At 44.0% G+C, this 18621-nt stretch overlaps 2 protein-coding genes across 8 annotated transcripts in view; one reads left to right on the top strand and one right to left on the bottom strand.

The window, feature by feature from the left end:
* Window positions 1–18621, bottom strand: part of LOC129718634 (glutamine-dependent NAD(+) synthetase) — a 162911-nt gene that overhangs the window by 4000 nt on the left and 140290 nt on the right. The window lies entirely within an intron of this gene.
* Window positions 1–18621, top strand: part of LOC129718631 (cytosolic carboxypeptidase Nna1) — a 331733-nt gene that overhangs the window by 173160 nt on the left and 139952 nt on the right. The gene's annotated exons all lie outside the window — the stretch shown is intronic.

Genomic DNA, 18621 nt, shown 5'->3' with positions numbered 1-18621 from the left:
GACCCAGACAGCGATTGTTCTCATTTGTCACGTAGTTGATCTGTCGTAATTTTCGATAACAAATAACTCGTCTGTTGCAGTACCCATATCGACTACTGACATGACAGATCGGAAGTGAGCTTCGAGTGAGTGTACCAACACGTACACGATCGAGTGGAACGTAGGTTACACACAGAGTATGACTTTACAATTCGTAAGTTCAATGCACACCCTCAGCTACTCGGTACTATTCTACTGATCGTCTACTAACTCTTGAGCTTTCAGTGTTTTATTCACCGCAACAAGTAGTCCACCGACTGAAAGTTACCGACAGTTTTCGGGCCAACGATCGCAACGGAAAATTTCAAAGTAGGAACCGAACACCTGATAGGAGACTGCAGTCACCTACAGTCGAGAGGAAGTCATTCACATCGCAGTTCATGTCTCAGGTGTTTTTAAAATAGATGCGCACATCGTCGTCGGCTAAACATCCCTCAATGCATGGTTCTGACTGCAAGTTGGATTGTCCAGAAAATGGGGGTACTCGCCTGCGGTTACAGATCAGAAGACTCCAGCATTATAACCAACCACAGGATCAGGACAATTGTGAAAGGCTCAGGCTACAATTAGCTTGACTTTCCTTTCCACAGTGCGGCCTGTTTGCCGAATCGTTTGTCGCAGTAGCTAGTCGATAGAACAGGATTGACACTAGAAAATCAGTTGCAATCAGAGCTTACGGATTAATCGTTGAGTAGCTTGAAGACGGAGATTAGCTTTAACAGTTGGAATCATCACCAAGAGAACGTCTTATATTACACGCATGCTTGTCCTAAACTCCTTCAAAGCCACCGTCAACAGAGCCAGGATGACTGTAATGGCAGAGAGCAGAGAAAGGTGAGTGGCGCAGAAAGTTAACGAGGGAGCCTGTTACGGGGTCCGAAAGAGCTCCCATCATGCATTGTTGCGTGCGTCCTGGCAGGTCCTGCATAACCATACTCCACAAGCTTATGGTTGTTAAAGTTGAGATGGATTGACAACTCTCGACAAGTTTTTTGCACGGTTGTTTTCAAATCGTCGGAACAGGATATGTTCGGAACAAGCTTTTTGAAAGTACTGTGTTTCCGTGACAACAAATTTTAAACTGATTTGGTCTTTGTTACACACGGAACACAGGCAGACAACCTCCGACGACAGCTCACACATGCAATGCCAAACAGGCGTTTTTTTTTTTTCATTTCATTATGCCTAGCTGTCGGGTCAGTAAACGGCTGGGTAGTGCGTTCCAGCAGTACCCAGTATGCCCAGCAACTCCGTACCGACGGGGATACGAGCACCCGAGGGAAGATCGCTGACCCGGTGGGAACTTGGTTTGTTGGAGATATGACCGCACAAGTCGGACGAGAGGAATTCTTTCGTCTGGTCATTGGTAGGAAAAGCCCTAACTCTACCACCAACGAAAACGACTTGAGGCACACCTGGAGACACCCCAATGGAAAGGTTTGCTCCCAGATCGACCACATGCTGATCAAAGACAGGCACTTTTCAGATGTCATAGGGCAATGTCTGGGCAATGTTGTCATCCGACAATAGCTAAGTGAGAAGGTGCGACGCGATCATTTGCTCGTAAACCATATTTCGGCGGTAGAGGAAATGCTTCGCCAACCCGAGCGTCTCTTCACCAAGATGGTGCGGCTCAAAACAGCGTCTGTGCTTCATGTTAGGAGCGGCTGATCAACGTCCTGGTGGCAGCGTGGGACTCTAAACAGAGCAGACATGATGGTCCCCCGGCGAGACAGGGGGTTGGGGAAGCCCAACGAGCCGCCCCGGAAAACAACATGTTACAAACAACGTAAGAGATAATACGGGTCGGAACAATCGGCATGGACCTAGGCAACGAAATAAGGACTACGATTGGAAACTTGGGACATGGAACTGCAAAATGCTCTGCTTTCTAGGATGCGACAGGGTAATCTACGACGAGCTACATCCACGCAACTTCGAAGTCGTAGCGCTGCAGGGACGTTGTTGGACAGGACAGAAGGTATGGAAAAGCGGGCACCGGGCGGCTACTTTCTAGTAGAGTTGTGGCATTACCAGCGAGCTGGAAACCGGCTTCATAGTACTGGGAAAGATGCGCTAAGGCGTGTTGGGGTGGCAGCCGATCAACGCAAGGATGTGCAAGTTGAGGATGAAGGGCCGGTTCTTCAACTACAGCATCATCAACGTGCACTGCCCACATGAAGGAAAACCGACGACGAGAAGGAAGCTCTCTACGCGCAGCTGGAGCAGGTCTACGAGAGCTGCCCGCGACGGGACGTGAAAGCCGTCATTGAGGACATGAACGCTAAAGTAGGACGGGAGGCAATGTACAGACCGGTAATCGGACCAGATAGCCTGCATACCGTGTCTAATGATAACGGCCTTAGGTGCGTGAACTTTGCGGCCTCTCGTGGTATGGTAGTCTGAAGTATCTTCTTCCTCTGTAAAGGTATCCACAAATCCGCCTGGAGATCACCCGACCAACAAACAGAACCGAATCGACCACGTTCTTATCGACGGCAGGTTCATCTCCGACATCACGCAGTGCGAATATAAATTCGGACCACTACCTAGTGGTGTGCATGCGCTCGAAACTATCGACGGTGTATAACACTCGCCGAAGTCGAACGCCGCGACTGAGGGACGCCGAGGCTGCACAGGAATACGCGCTGGAGGCAGCGCTACCCACGGAAGAGCAGTTTGCCGCAGCTACCCATGATGATGACAAGGGCCCCGAATCAATGACTGGTTTGACGGCGAATGCAAACGGTTAGTCGAGAAGAACACAGCACGGGCGAGAATGCTGCAACACCGTACGAGAGCGAACGTGTAACAATACCTACAGGCACAGAACAGCCAAAACTCAGTCCTCCGAAGGAAGAAGCGCCAGCAAGAGGACCGAGATCGCGTAGCGATGGAAGAGCTGTGTCAAGCTAACGATACTCGGAAGTTCTACGAGGAGCTGAACAGTCCCGTAAAGGCTTCGTGCCGCAAGCCGATATGTGCAGGAGCTTGGACGGCAACCTCCTTACAGACGAGTGTGATCGCAAGGTGGAAGCAGCACTTCGACAAGCATCTAAACGGCGATGCAGTAGAGCGCGAGGACGGTATGGCAACTGATCTTGGTGCACGAGCAGAAGACATCAGGATTCCAGCCCCCGATCTCCTGGAGGTGGAGGAGGAGATTGGCCGGCTGAAAAGCAATAAAGCTGCTGGAGTGGCTTAACTTCCCAGCAAGCTATTGAGGTACGGTGGAGAAGCACTGGCTAGAGCCGTGCACTGGGTCATTGTCAAGGTTTGGGAGGAAGAACGAGTACCGGAGGAGTGGATGGAGGGTATTTTGTGTCCCATCTACAAAAAGGGCGACAAGCTGGAGTGCTGCAACTATCGGGCAATCACTCTGCTGAACGCTGCCTACAAGATACTCTTCCAAATACTCTGCCGTCGACTAGGGTAACGGGGGTATTTTGGCCCACATGCATATTTTGGCCCACCCGGTAACATTTTACGCATTTTATCTAATAAATTCAATGACTATTATAAAATTATGCATGCAACATTGAATAACACATCTAAGAATCATACTACACTATAATTTTCGGCGAAAAACTGGCACTAGGTAGTGTTATTTTGGAATTAAATCATACATATTCAATGTCATGGCTGAGTCAACCCAAAGTCAAGAGGAAGTGGTAATATACAAATCAACGTCCGGAAGCTATTGTAACTACGTATGCTTTTGAAACAATTCGTTGTTGTAGTAACATCAATAAAATGTCATAGAAACAGTTTGTATACTCTAACATGTTGGAAATAGTTGAAAAAGTGGTTTGACGCATGGCCGAAATATGTTTGCCTCTTTCTGAAGCAAACATATTTTGGCCATGCCAACCTTTGACATCTCTTTGATTACCGTTCGGCCATTGCACGTGAACAAAGAAGCAGCTTGCGACAATTTACAGGTAACTACTTTTTAATTTATCACATTTAACGATATGAACATGGTTGAGAATGCCTGTCAAACCGCTATAAGCCAAATTATTTCATTTTTAGATGTCTAAAATTTACAGAAATTCACAGCAGAAGGATATTCTCCTCAAACCCACTATTTTTGCTCTAAAAATACCAATGATGTTCTTAAATATAATTAGTCCGAACTATTTCCATACACGTTCGTAGATATAAAGGTGGGCCAGAGCAAAAATTTGGTGGACCAAAATATGTTTTTAGTACTTCGTAGAAATTTTGATATTTCTAGGATATTTTTCAATATATTGCATTGTTGAACAATGTATATTAAAATAGACACTAAGCTTTTAACAATGGTATAATAGAGTAGGTATTTATGTTGAAAAATTGTGTTCATTTTTAATGAACTCTGCGAACACTTCCCAAAGCTGGCCAAAATACCCCCGTTACCCTATCACCATTTGCGAAGCAGTTCGTGGGACACTACCAGGCGGGATTCATGGGTGCCCGTGCCACCACGGATCAGATATTCGCGGTTCGGCGGGTTATGCAGAAATGCCGCGAATATAACGTGCCCACACAACATTTGTTCATCGATTTTAAATCGGCGTACGACACAATCGATCGGGACCAGCTATGGCAAATTATGCATGACTACGGATTTCCGGACAAACTGACGCGGTTGGTCAAAGCGACGATGGATCGAGTGATGTGTGTAGTTCGAGTATCGGGGGCACTCTCGAGCCCCTTCGAAACCCAAAGAGGTCTAAGGCAAAGTGATGGTCTCTCGTGCCTACTGTTTAACATTGCCCTGGAAGCTGGCATTAGAAGAGCGAGGATTAACGCGAGTGGCACTATATTCCAAAAGTAGGTTCAACTGTTTGGTTTCGCCGACGATATCAAAATTGTGGCTCGGACCTTTGTAAAAATGTCGGATACGTACATCGGACTAAAGACCGAAGCCAAACGGATTGGACTGGTCATCAATGCATCGAAGGTGAAGTACATAAAAGGAAGTGCAGTGCAAGCCTCCCATCTCGAGTTCAAGTTGGTGGTGATGAAATCGAGGTGGTCGATGAGTTCGTGTATCTGGGCTCACTGGTAACTGCCGACAACGATACCAGCAGAGAAATTCGACGACGCGGTCTCCGGAGGACGCTCCGATCGAGAAAAATTCATCGCCGCACCAAATAAACCATCTACAAGACGCTGATCAGACCAGTAGTTCTCTACGGGCATGAGACATGGACTATGCTTGTTGAGGACCAACTTGGGGTCTTCGAGCGGAAGGTGTTGCGTACCATCTTCGGTGAACTGCAGATGGAAAGCGGAGTGTGGAGAAGGCGAATGAACCACGAACTGCAGGAGCTGCATGGGGAGCCATCTATCGTCCACACCGCTAAGATAGACAGGTTGTGGTAGGCTGGGCATGTTGTAAGGATGTCGGACGACAGCCCAGTAAAGATGGTACTTGAAACCAATCCGTCAGGGACGAGACGGAGAGGTGCACAGCGGGCAAGGTGGATCGATCAGATGGAAGACGACCTGCGGACCCTACGCAGACGGCAGGGCTGGCGAACTGCTGCCATTGACCGAGTGAAATGAAGACGACTTTTACGTACAGCAACGGCCACGGCTTGGGACTATTTGGTAAGTATGTAATTCGAGTGTACCAAATCAAGGAGGACGCTTCAAAATCATTTTTAGAATTTTATTCTAAATCCTTTGAAGCGTTTTCTTTCTTGTTAAATTACAACTTGACCTGATTGGTACAGCATAAAGCATTGCTGGTTTAAACATTTGTTTGTAAATCAAAAGTTTATTCTTTAAACAAAGTTTGGAATTTCGATTAATGAGAGGATATAAACATCTCATATATTTGATGCACTTTGGTTGTATAATCTCAATGTGCTCTTTGAAAATAAGTTTTTTATCGTAAATTAGTGGTTATTGTTAGGCTTGAGGAAAGAACCCCTAGTTTTATGAGGAAAAATTATCATATTAGTTCCAGAAGCATTGGGAGAGAGATTTTCCACTTTTGCAAGTAGGAAGAAAAATGTCTAAACTTTTACAGAAATGCTTGTGTCATCGCAGAACAATGACTTTGTGCATCCTGGAGGCAAATCAGGAAGATCTGAAGTGAAAATGTTGTACAGGACTGGACCCTAGACTGAACCTTGAGGCACACCCGCTCTGATGGAAAATCTATCATCTAGACAACCAGAGTTCGATCAGTAAGATTATTTTTGAAATTTTGATTAGGAAAATTGGAAAATTGAAAGTTTGCAATTTCGCAATCAAACCTTTATATTAAACACTGTCGAATGCTTTTTCTATGTCTAAAAGAGCAGCTCCAGTGGAATAACCTTCAGATTTGTTAGCTCGTATCATATTAGTAACTCTGAGCAATTGATGAGTAGTGGAATGCAAAAATTTGATGGGGATGATAAATCACAGAAGTTGTTGGCCATCTTTCAAAAGACGTTGGAGAAAGGTTTTCAAGGCTGTCGTGGTACAGTTATCTATCTCGACGATATTTGGATGTCGGGTTATATGGAGAATCAGAATGAAGTGCTGAAGCGTTTCGGGGATTCTTGATTCCTGCTGAACAAACAAAAAAGCGAGCTTTTCAAACGAGAAGCCGGCTATCTTGGGTACGTAATTAATTTCAGAATGGACTACACATGAATGTCAAGCTCCTGAAGGAAGTCAAGAAAGTTCAGGTGTTCGTCGGTCTAGAAAATTATTATGCCAGTTGTACGAGCTTTTGGAGGATGATACCAAAGTTTTTTGAACGGACAACCGTCAGAAGGCCTTAGAGTTGGCTTAGAAAATGATTTTTTGGTTCATTACGACCCGGAGCCGCTGATAGAACTCCACTGTGACGCATCTAATGAAAGTTTCGATGCTATGATCGTTCACAAGTACGAGATACGAATCCGGTTCGAAAAGCTCAAGGCTATATCTGAGAGACGACTGAAGATCGCAACGTTACGAAAAAACTTTTCATTTTTCCACCATGGATACAGGCAAAGGTAGTCAAGTAGATTGATGCTGTAATGTACGAGTGCGTTATGGATGAGCTAGTCATCCAGCGAAGGAAACCACCGATGCAATCGTAGTAGTTGATAAGACATTTAATAAAATTCAATCTTGTTCCAGAGATCAATCGAACTGGTTTCATTTCAAGATATTACAGCAATCAGTAGTGTGACTGTTTTCCGGTACTCTGTTGTGAATCAAATTTAATCAGATTGCTCGCGCAATACCATAACGTATCGATAACGTTGGAAAGCAGAGTGCTTCCTAATGACATATTTGCTTTATTGTTAATGGCACTGGAACCGCCAATGCCATCAAAAATAAAGCACGGCACATTCACGGCACAGTTATTTTTTCAAATAAGCGACAATTAAATATGGATTCCATCAATTATTACTATTTGGGCAGATAGTACTCCCGAGAAAGCTCACCGAGCAAGAGACCGTGGATCTTGAATCACCGGGTCGGCTTGCCGCGGTGTAATCGGAGGGGCTTCGCGCGGAAAAGTTGTGCAAGAAACTATTGTTTTCCTAGGAGGTTTCTTTTTATCTTTAATTGATAACTTGATTCGATTTCTGAGTTTTTACTTTAATAATTAACTGCGTATCTAAAGGGTGTGCGTGTGTGTGTGTGAGGGGTGGGCGCTAGCGGATCACTTCTCTTTTCACGGTACGTACCGACTATCTCGAAGGGTTCTGGTTCTGCTGGGCTGCGTTGCTGTTGCTGCGATGCCACGTTGATGGTTGCGGGGAAGAGGGAAAAACTCGTTGCTGTTCTGCGCTGACTGGAACACTGGCTATGCCTTATCGCGATGGCGGATTCGTGGTTTGGCGGGAATGCGGGTCCTTCGGCGTCTTCCTTCCTTGGCTCGATCGATGGGCCACGGACGATACCGTATTGGCTTCACCGAGAAGGGTCCTCTTTTACGGTTAGGGCCGGTCGCCCGAGGATTAAGCGGGCTCGTCGCTGCCCGAACTCCTTTACGCTTAGGCGTAGGCGGATTTCACCACCTAGGCCGACTCGTGCGAAGTGAGGAACCGACGATCGAAATGGATTCGATAAAATAGCAATAAAAAGGTCCTGATCGGACAAGATTTATTAGCAAGTAGCAACTGAGACGGTGGGTGGGTTGCTTTACCTGAATATTTTTGCCTTGCTTAGCGCAACAATCTGCTCACTTTACTTAGCTTCCTTCTTGCAACTTTTCACTCACTTGTTACTCACACGAACGCCGCGGTACTTCTGACCATTTGGCGGTTTTTCAATTCCTGATTCCCCTCCTTTTGCCACCCACCATTTTCTTCCCTTTTCCTGAATTCAATTATGCCCACCCCCTCAGGGTTGTATTTTGCTGAGTGTGTATAACAGTTCCGCGTTTAGCTTGGCCCATTTTAACCTAACAATTTTTGTGTTTGTGTATCTTACTAACCTAACTAATAACATTATTTTTATTTTTATTTACTAATCCTACTAACAAACTACATGAAAATAAATTAGAAACACAATAGTTACATATAAACATACAGCACATTTTAAAAAAACACTAAGGACAATTTGTAACAACGGTTACACTATCCTCCCGCCTCGGTAAAATAAATAATTAACGTCCGCTTTATTATTTATTTTAACCTAAACAAAGTAGTAACTCAATAAATAATTTTTCAAGACAAATACCATTTTACAAACAAAATTCTCTAATCGACACGGAACAGTAAAATTCTTGCTAAAACGATTGGGGACATGGAACAACAAATCAAAATCAACTGATAATTAAAAGCTAGTTTTCACTAAGAAAACTGCCATAATCAAACATGTGCGATATTATCCTGTGTGTATGCAAATTATAGCACGATCCCCAAATTACGGTGTAAACGATCTCTGCAGTTCATCCGCTCATTAGGTTTATTCCGCTATACTGGGTATATTCGGGATGAGCTGATGAAGCATGATCAGTCGGCGCCGATCCGCAGTTCAACTGGGATTGGACAACAGAAACTACCAAATGTGTGGACGATATTTTTCTTAACAAAGTTAATTAATTTTGATTTTACTACTGGTGAATCACAAGATAAGTAAATTTTATTATGTATCGTGATCTTGTTAAGTTGATTTCCGTTCATTTCCAGCCTCATTCCATCGGATGGCCATACCGATTTTCACAGGAATAATTCTGATAACAAACTTTATCATGGTGGATTCTTTATCTGAAGTTTGTTCATTGTAAAGTGGTATGTAAGCTCTGATAGTTGCATCTGACGGCATCGATTTTCGCATTTTCTATTGTGTATGGCGCCATACCTAAAACTTCTACTCTTCTAATTCTTTTTTTCAATATTACCTACAATCTATCTCTTACTAACTATGACGTCACCTAATTATGTACATAAATAAATTGAGAGAGATTTAATTCGTTTAGCGAGCTCTCACTGATCTCTCTAACTACAACACAAATACCGATCCAGACGATCTCCTCTCTGAGCTGCCCTGGAGAAATGACACTGCGCTAACGGCGAGATATCCCCCAACAGGAGCAACTCTCAGAGAGCCGGTTCATCAAACATGGTGGATTTGTTTACTTCCCCTACTAAGTACCTCGCAAAGTGCAACTGCATATGCATAAATGAGGAACATAGAGTTTTTTTTTCAATGTTGTTAATTTTTTTAGCTATCTGCTATACCCGGGCGAAGGTCTGCAGCGGAAAATATCCCCAAGGATTTCCCCTTCTCGTCTGCAACCTCGTATGAGCTCGTTCCCCGTCGGGCAATGATTATGCACGGAGTATATACTGGCCCATATTTAGCATTATACTTTGCGACAGCAACGGATTGTTTAAAGTTACGCTTGTAGACCTTTTCCCCTCTCTGGTAAGTTGGACAAAACTTTTTATGCCTCAAATTGTATGCTTTAGTGGTTTTCTCATGGCTTTTGCCTAAGTTTTTCTTCACGATCTGGAACAACTTTTTGTTCACTTCACCGTGTAGCTCGTCCCGCTCGCTGGCTGGGATGTCCCTTACTTCTCTATCGCGTAGATGTTCGTTACCTTTCGTGACCATCTCGTGCCCATAGAGTATACGGTAAGGGGTGTAGCCAGTAGATGAATGGATGGTTGTATTCAACATTTCTTCTACCTCAGCAATTCTCGTATCCCATAGTCTTTGATCCTCCTGCATATAGGTACGGAGACAAGCATTGACTGTTCTGTTCACCCGTTCCACTGGATTTGCCTGACTGTGGTGGCGGGAATTGAGCCAATGCTGTATATTCCAACACTTTAGCAAACCCTTAAATTCCTTTCCCACAAAAGTTGTAGCATTATCCGTAATCACAACTTCTGGGGTACCGAACCGTCTGAGCCAAAGACTTTCCACGATCCTACAGACTTCTTTACTCTCAATCTTCCTTATTGGCGCTAGCAGAATCCATTTCGAGAACAGGTCCATCATGACCATCAAATGGCAATTCCCCTTTTTGCTACGAGGAAGACTTTGAATGAAATCCAAAGCTAGAATCTGGAAAGGTTTGTTGCTCATCCTTTGATTACCCATTGTTGGGGCAGTTGGTAAGGTTGACGGCTTACACTGTTTGCATATCTCGCAAGACTGCACATAGCGTTTGGCTTGCAGGGCCATTTTTGGCCAAAAGTATCGCAATTTCAAGCGGTGAATGAATTTTTCGTATCCAGGATGCAGTGCCTGATCATGCTCCTGAAACAAAACTTCATTTCTAACCTGGTCTGGTAAGCAAAGCTTCCATTCATATCGGTAATCCATCACATCGGTAGGGGATGCAACGAATTTATACATTTTGTTGTTTTCTATTTTGAAGTCAGCAAAGTCGTGTGGATTTTCTTGCACTTTTTGAAAGGTTTTAGTGTACCAATCATCCTGGCTTAAATCTATCGCTTCTACAGCACGTGACAGGGCATCCGGAACCACGTTTTCGGAACCCTTGCGATGCTTTATGACCATGTCGTGCTGATGTAACAACATGCTCCAGCGGCTTAGCTTGGATGAGGGTTTCCATTTAGAATTCATGATGAATGAGAGTGCTGACGAATCTGTAATCAGAGTAAATTTAGTCCCTTCCACATACGGTCTAAACTTCTCTATCGCCTCTAGGGCGGCGACTCCCTTCTTCTCTGCTGCCTTCCATGCCCTCTGTGATGTCGACAGCTTGCGCGAGAAGTAGGCAATCACATGCTCCTTCTGGTTTTCGTCTTCTTGTGTCAATATTCCAGCGATGGCCAAATCACTAGCATCGGTTTGAATAGTGAACGGTTTTTTAAAATTTGGGCACGCCAAAATCGGGGCGCATATTAATTTTTCCTTTAAGGTTGAGAACGCTTGTTCGGCGGCTTCTCCCCACTTGACAACTTTCGCTTTACCTTTTAGCAAATCCGTTAGGGGCGCCGACAGTTCACTGAATCCCTCGATAAACCGCCGATAGTAATTTACCATCCCCAGAAATCGTCTCAGTGACCTGACCGATTTGGGACGTTCAAAATAAACTATGGCCTCAATTCTATCAGGATTCGGTCTCACTCCCGACTTCGACAAAACAAAGCCTAAATAGGGTAGCTCCGGCAAACAAAATTTGGATTTTTCCAAATTTATCGAAAGATTGGCCTCTCTCAATCGCCTAGCCACTTCTGTAAGACTCTGTATGTGCTCTTCAAACGTGTTGCTTATAATGACTATATCGTCAAGATAAACAAACACGTTTGGCTCAAGCTCGCCATAACCCAGAACTTGATCCATTAATCTGGATAACGTCGCCGGACTGTTCACTAACCCAAAGGGCAACCTAGTGAACTGGAACAGTCCCTTTCCAAAGACTCTGAAAGCTGTATATTTGCGAGACTCCGGATCCAGCGGAATCTGCCAAAAGACTTTTGACAAGTCGATGGTGGATAGATATTTGGATGCTCCAAGCCTTCCCAATATGCGATCCTGATGCGGAAGGGGGTACGCGTCTCTGCGAGTTCGCAAATTTAGCTTTCTTGCGTCTAGACACATTCGCACCTTGAGGTTGTCATTATCATCGCCAGAATCTCCTTTCTTCATCACCGGGACTATCAATAGCGCCCAGTCGCTGTTGGATCTCTCGACGACCCCTGATTCAATCCATTGGTCCAGCTCCTTGTTCACACTTTTCTGAACTTCCGGTGACCAGGGGTACGGGTTCATTCTAACGGGGCCAGCATTTTGGAACTCCTCGGCAAACTCTATTCTGTGTGAAATGAGTGGGGTTACCCCTAATTTTTCTCCCTCTCTAAAAGCTTTAAATTGCAATTTTATTTCCTCCAACTGTTTTCTCTGACTATCGGTTAAAACTTCCTCTTCCTGCTCAACTTCTACTCCCGGTGCTTCACCTAGCATCGCGATTTCTGAAGTGACGGTTGGTTCGATATTGAAAACTTTCCAGAAATTCATCCCCAAAATAAGGCGACGGCTGAGTGTTGGTGCCACGATCGTGGTTATCATTCTGGTCACGCCGTTGAACGTTACGGGCAAGTCAATAAAACCTTTGACTTCTAAGGTTGATCCTCCTGCTGTTGTAAGTTTTAGATTTGTGGGCTGTAATTTTAATTTTAAGTCTCGTATGAGCTTACCGCTACCGATTCCTAACACTGTCATTTGTGCCCCACAATCTAGCAGTCCTATCACCTCTACACCCATTACATCCACCTTGACGAATGGCCGGTTATCTCCCTCAACTCGCAAAATCAACTCGTCGACTTCTGCTCTGATCGAGACGAATTTAGTTAGAGGCTTTTTGTTGACCAATCGACGACCTCTCACGCCGACGTTCTTTCGTTTTTTAAACAAAATGAGCATTTAGCTGTGGCGACCCCGTGAAATCCACATTTTTCACAAAATATTTGCTTTTCCATCAGGCACGCGCTATGGTGGTGATAATTGCCCCGACAGTTAAAACAAACTGTTTTCCCCGGAATTTTATACTCGGCTAACCTTCGCTCCATGGTTCCTCTACTGCTACCTTCTTGTGGGTCCTGTCGGCTTGGCAAATATTTTCCATTGGCTTTTCCTGATTGACCCGAATTTCCACTTTGCTTCCAAGTTGTAGTTGGGTTCCTTTTCCATTCATCTGGCTTTGCATTTTGCCAACGGTTATGCTTTTTCTGCTCTCCATCATTCCAGTTCCTCTGATTCACTCTCGACTCGCGATACGGCATATTTGCCGTTACCTCATGTACTTGTGCATGTCTAGTGCGTTGCTCTCCTTCCTTTTTATACAAAAACCAATTTGCCGAATCTAATTTGCGTCCCCAAACCTTCAACATTCTAAGCGTTCGAACCCCTTTCACCAACAGCGCATTCTTGTAGTCCGACCTTAAATTTCGGAATACAATGTCGAATTTCCGTTGTTCGGATGGTGGCACAGCCATCTGATCAAAAATGGTTTTGATAGCGTTATAGAAATCTTGAAATTTCTCGTTATACTTTTGCCTCCTTTGAGACGCTTGCTCTTCATAGCGAAAATCCATATCGGGAGGCTGAAATTCCAGTTTCAACTCCGTTATCAATTCTCGCCAGTTTCGAAACTCGTTATTCTTTTTGCCTTCAATAAACCATGTTCTGGCATCCCCGGTAAACAAATGTATCGCTTCCCTAAACAGGTCATGCTTACTTAAATTTTCAGCTTCTGCCATGAATTCTATTTCGGTTACAAATTTATTCAAACTTTTGCCATCATCTTTTCCATCGTACCTCAGCTTCCAATCTGACACGGGTCTTGGGCTTCGTTTCCTATTTCTCTCTACCTTTTCAAGTTCATCTTGACTCTCATTTCCGCTTTCCTCCGAATCTGCTGAAAAACTTCTATTTTCAGATTCCTCTTCAGATGATTCTGACTCATCCTCACTGCTCTGTTTTTTACTTTTTCTAATCCTCGGTTGGTTTTTCTCTGAAATTCTTCTCTCTAGTTTTCTGTTATTCTCTTTTCTATTCTGTACTTCTGTTCTAATTTCCTTTCCTTTTCCTTTCTCCTGTAAACCTTTTTTTTCGCGCTTGGTCGAAACGACTAAGTCTTTAAACTTGGCTGTAATCATTTTGTCCATATGATCAATCAACTTTTGAAAGAGATCCTCATTCGGTTTCGGTTTTTTATTCTGCCTATCTCGTGGAGTGCTAGTGTTCTTCAGTAATTCCTCATTCTCTTTACATGGTTCATCTTCTTCAACGGAATCACAACTTTCATTTTCCAGTTCTTGGACGCTCAGTTGGCTCAAATCTTTCAATAGTCTCTTCTGTGTTTCTTTTACTGCGTCCGGGTCATTGGACAGCAAAGAGAAATGGTCATTCAACAACATCAATGCTGTTCCTTCCAATCCCTCAGTGTCAAAGTTCTGTTTTAATCGTACCAACCGGAAAAACAAATGCACCAGCCTGGTTTGTAACTGGGCTAATTCTGTTTTCTTTGCTTTCCTATGCTCTAACGCGTATCTAATTTTGGCAAGTTTCTCGTCTATCAGACGGAACTCTTCCTCACATCTATCGTTTTCTATCGAATTTATGATAAAATCTGCTCTTTGCCTATCTTTCCTCATCGCGCTTCGTAATTTCCTCTTCTTTACATCTCTAGATTCACCACTAGCAAATTGAACATCGCGGATAAATAATTCGTGCTCCACTTCGTCGTCCAGAAGGTGATTTACGTTCATGGAACGATATTGGAGTGTGTATTCCGAACTCATCGTGCCGATTGATTTTTATAATTTAAAACCGCAAAATGAATAATTTTCAAAATTTTATCAATAATATTTTTTTTTTTAATAATCAAAGAACAATGCAAAATAAATATGTTGAACCAATAATTATATGCTTTTGTAAAATCAAATGATATAATAAATCGTGCTATATTTTGTGTTTTGGTTGTGTTGTGTTTTATTCATTCAGGACCTTTTGTGTCTCAGTGTTATTTCACCAAATTTTGTTGTTCCACCCGCCAAATGTTTTGTACCAAAGATTTTACCGTAAGTATTTTACTTTTCTACTCTTTTCGTTTCCGTTCCTAGGCCAATGTCTTGCAACTTTGCTTAATAAATCGTACTTTGCTGCGTTTGGTTCAACATTCAACCAAAGTTAGAATGTGTACTCACCAGCCGCCTTGCTAAAAAAAATCCTTAGATTTTTTTTAAATTCTACTCGATCCTCCGATTACTAACGAAATTTACGTTGGGCGCCAATTATTACTCTACTTGGGCAGATAGTACTCCCGAGAAAGCTCACCGAGCAAGAGACCGTGGATCTTGAATCACCGGGTCGGCTTGCCGCGGTGTAATCGGAGGGGCTTCGCGCGGAAAAGTTGTGCAAGAAACTATTGTTTTCCTAGGAGGTTTCTTTTTATCTTTAATTGATAACTTGATTCGATTTCTGAGTTTTTACTTTAATAATTAACTGCGTATCTAAAGGGTGTGCGTGTGTGTGTGTGAGGGGTGGGCGCTAGCGGATCACTTCTCTTTTCACGGTACGTACCGACTATCTCGAAGGGTTCTGGTTCTGCTGGGCTGCGTTGCTGTTGCTGCGATGCCACGTTGATGGTTGCGGGGGGGAGGGAAAAACTCGTTGCTGTTCTGCGCTGACTGGAACACTGGCTATGCCTTATCGCGATGGCGGATTCGTGGTTTGGCGGGAATGCGGGTCCTTCGGCGTCTTCCTTCCTTGGCTCGATCGATGGGCCACGGACGATACCGTATTGGCTTCACCGAGAAGGGTCCTCTTTTACGGTTAGGGCCGGTCGCCCGAGGATTAAGCGGGCTCGTCGCTGCCCGAACTCCTTTACGCTTAGGCGTAGGCGGATTTCACCACCTAGGCCGACTCGTGCGAAGTGAGGAACCGACGATCGAAATGGATTCGATAAAATAGCAATAAAAAGGTCCTGATCGGACAAGATTTATTAGCAAGTAGCAACTGAGACGGTGGGTGGGTTGCTTTACCTGAATATTTTTGCCTTGCTTAGCGCAACAATCTGCTCACTTTACTTAGCTTCCTTCTTGCAACTTTTCACTCACTTGTTACTCACACGAACGCCGCGGTACTTCTGACCATTTGGCGGTTTTTCAATTCCTGATTCCCCTCCTTTTGCCACCCACCATTTTCTTCCCTTTTCCTGAATTCAATTATGCCCACCCCCTCAGGGTTGTATTTTGCTGAGTGTGTATAACAGTTCCGCGTTTAGCTTGGCCCATTTTAACCTAACAATTTTTGTGTTTGTGTATCTTACTAACCTAACTAATAACATTATTTTTATTTTTATTTACTAATCCTACTAACAAACTACATGAAAATAAATTAGAAACACAATAGTTACATATAAACATACAGCACATTTTAAAAAAACACTAAGGACAATTTGTAACAACGGTTACACAATACAGTAGTTTATTATTCAATAGAGATTGTCAACACACCAAATCGACATTTTCGATTGCATCCGCCATGAACAATTCGTGCCAGCGAATGGCGAACTCGTGCCAAGTGCGCATCACGTCTTGGATGGCCACTTCCGTCCAGAAGATTGCGCTCAATTCTTCACGCAGCGTTATCTGGTAGCCCTCCCACAAGCGTTGGTGATAGTCTAATTCATCCTGCAGTTCGTACATCGTATCACTGATGTCCTCTACGAACCGGTTCCTACTCAACGTCTGTACAGTCTGATAGATAGCTCTGCTGTTCTCTCGCTGCATTAACGCCATTTGGGGGTTGAATCGCCTCTCCCAGTCACCGTTCAAAAGTTTGAGCATATCTTCCGCTGCGTAGCCAATATCCAGTGAACCAAACCAGACGTAATAATCAAAGAGGTCTCTCACTTCCTGCCAGCAATCGGCGTTCAGATTGTCATTGCTTTCGATAGCTTGCCACGTTTCGTTGCTGATTATCCGCATCTCCACCGTTAGATAAGCGAGCTCCGTCAGAATCCATTGTATTTGTTCCCCGCGAAGACGTGTATTTTCGGGACGCAGCGCCTGCAGTTGTGGTTCCACCAGCAGGCTCTGTTCGGCGAATAGTTCCTGAAACTCCGGTAACGTAGTGGTACCCCAGCACACGCGGGTCGTCGTTAGCAGTAGCACTACAATCAAAGGCAGCATGATGTCGATGTTGAGCCACAATAAAATACACTGAATCACTGACTGTACGCATTATTTAAACTTGTTCACTGTGAATAGGGATTTTGCGATAACACTTATCGAAAAGCGCCTGTAATTAATTTCAAGTAGCTTTTTATTGCGGTTACCAAACAAATCGCTTGATCTAATCTGTTAACAAAATGTGATTTACTTATAGATTTTGGTCCTTTCGCCATGGACTCTACTGAATGGGAAAAAGTACGCGTGGTAGATAAAAAACAACGAAACGGGTTTCACTAAAAACCATGTGTTCTCTGGGTTCGATAGTAACCACATTTGATAAGGGTGTCTCAGTTCGTACAATTGTCAATGGAACACCATGAGGAATTGAGATTTCGAAAGTTTTCCTTCTTAACAAGTTTATTGCTGGCGTTCAGAAGCTTAAATTATTAAATCATTTTTTTTCAACTCTGTCTTGGGCTGCTTCTCTCCGGTTTTTCCTTACATCCGCTGTTTGGGCATCTTCGTCAGAAGCGCGTGCGGGCTCGAAGTCGTTGGCCTTTATCTGTGTCTCTGTTGAACCTTATCTTTGCCGCCATGCTTGACAATATCTGCATGCTTGTATATTACGTATAGCTCATGATTCATGCACCTGCACCGTACCCTTTTCTCAGTGTGCCACTGCTCGAAAACCCCAAGCGCTCGCCGATCTGAATCCTTCCACGTTCACGATTTATATTCTTAGAGCGCTCCCAGAAATTTCTACGTTCTGAATTTATCTTACCAAACAGTCCTTAGACTTGGTGTTTTTTATGGTGGCGAGGAAATTCGCCTACATACAGATGAGAAGAGAACTCAGAGAGTAGGGTCCAGTCTCCAACCCTTATCTTCCCGGAACGACGGATAAGTATCTCGTCGTGAAGTGGCTCTTCGTGCTTGATGCACCCTTTTTACTCTTATACTTCCTAGCTAACCACCTGGATACTGACAGTTAGTTACCACCCGCGTGAATCTTAGAACCCATTTTCTGAATTAGGATGTCGCTCCTCACATGCACAAAATATACGAAGCATACAAATAAGCCATGCTCAACAGTCTCCTCTGCATTCGTACCATACATAGGGACCCCACGTGCCCGAACCTGTGTGGATATTGCCTGAAACAATCATGGCCTGACAGGATCTGTATCAGTAACATGTTCACTTCTCCATGACACCTCCTAATCCATCCGGACACCACCAGAGTTCGGGGAAGTGGACCATTCCAGGTACCATCTGATCATCGAGGACGATCTTCTGGTATGCCTCGAAGCAGTCTACATCCTAATCATCGCCATTAAGCATCATGTCGGACAAGGCGCAGTTTGTGTCGTATGACACATGAGTCTAAACGTATTTTCCAAACTGCGACCTCCGATTGACTCACCGTAGACCTTCAGCGTTATGCCATCTGCAAAGCCGACGATCATAACATATATAGGGAACTTCTGCTTCAACACTCC

Source organism: Wyeomyia smithii, chromosome 1 (assembly GCF_029784165.1).
Source record: "Wyeomyia smithii strain HCP4-BCI-WySm-NY-G18 chromosome 1, ASM2978416v1, whole genome shotgun sequence".
NCBI classification, from domain to species: Eukaryota; Metazoa; Arthropoda; class Insecta; order Diptera; family Culicidae; genus Wyeomyia; species Wyeomyia smithii.
Note: the sequence above shows the minus strand (reverse complement) of the source record. Positions and strands in the feature narration are given on the sequence as shown.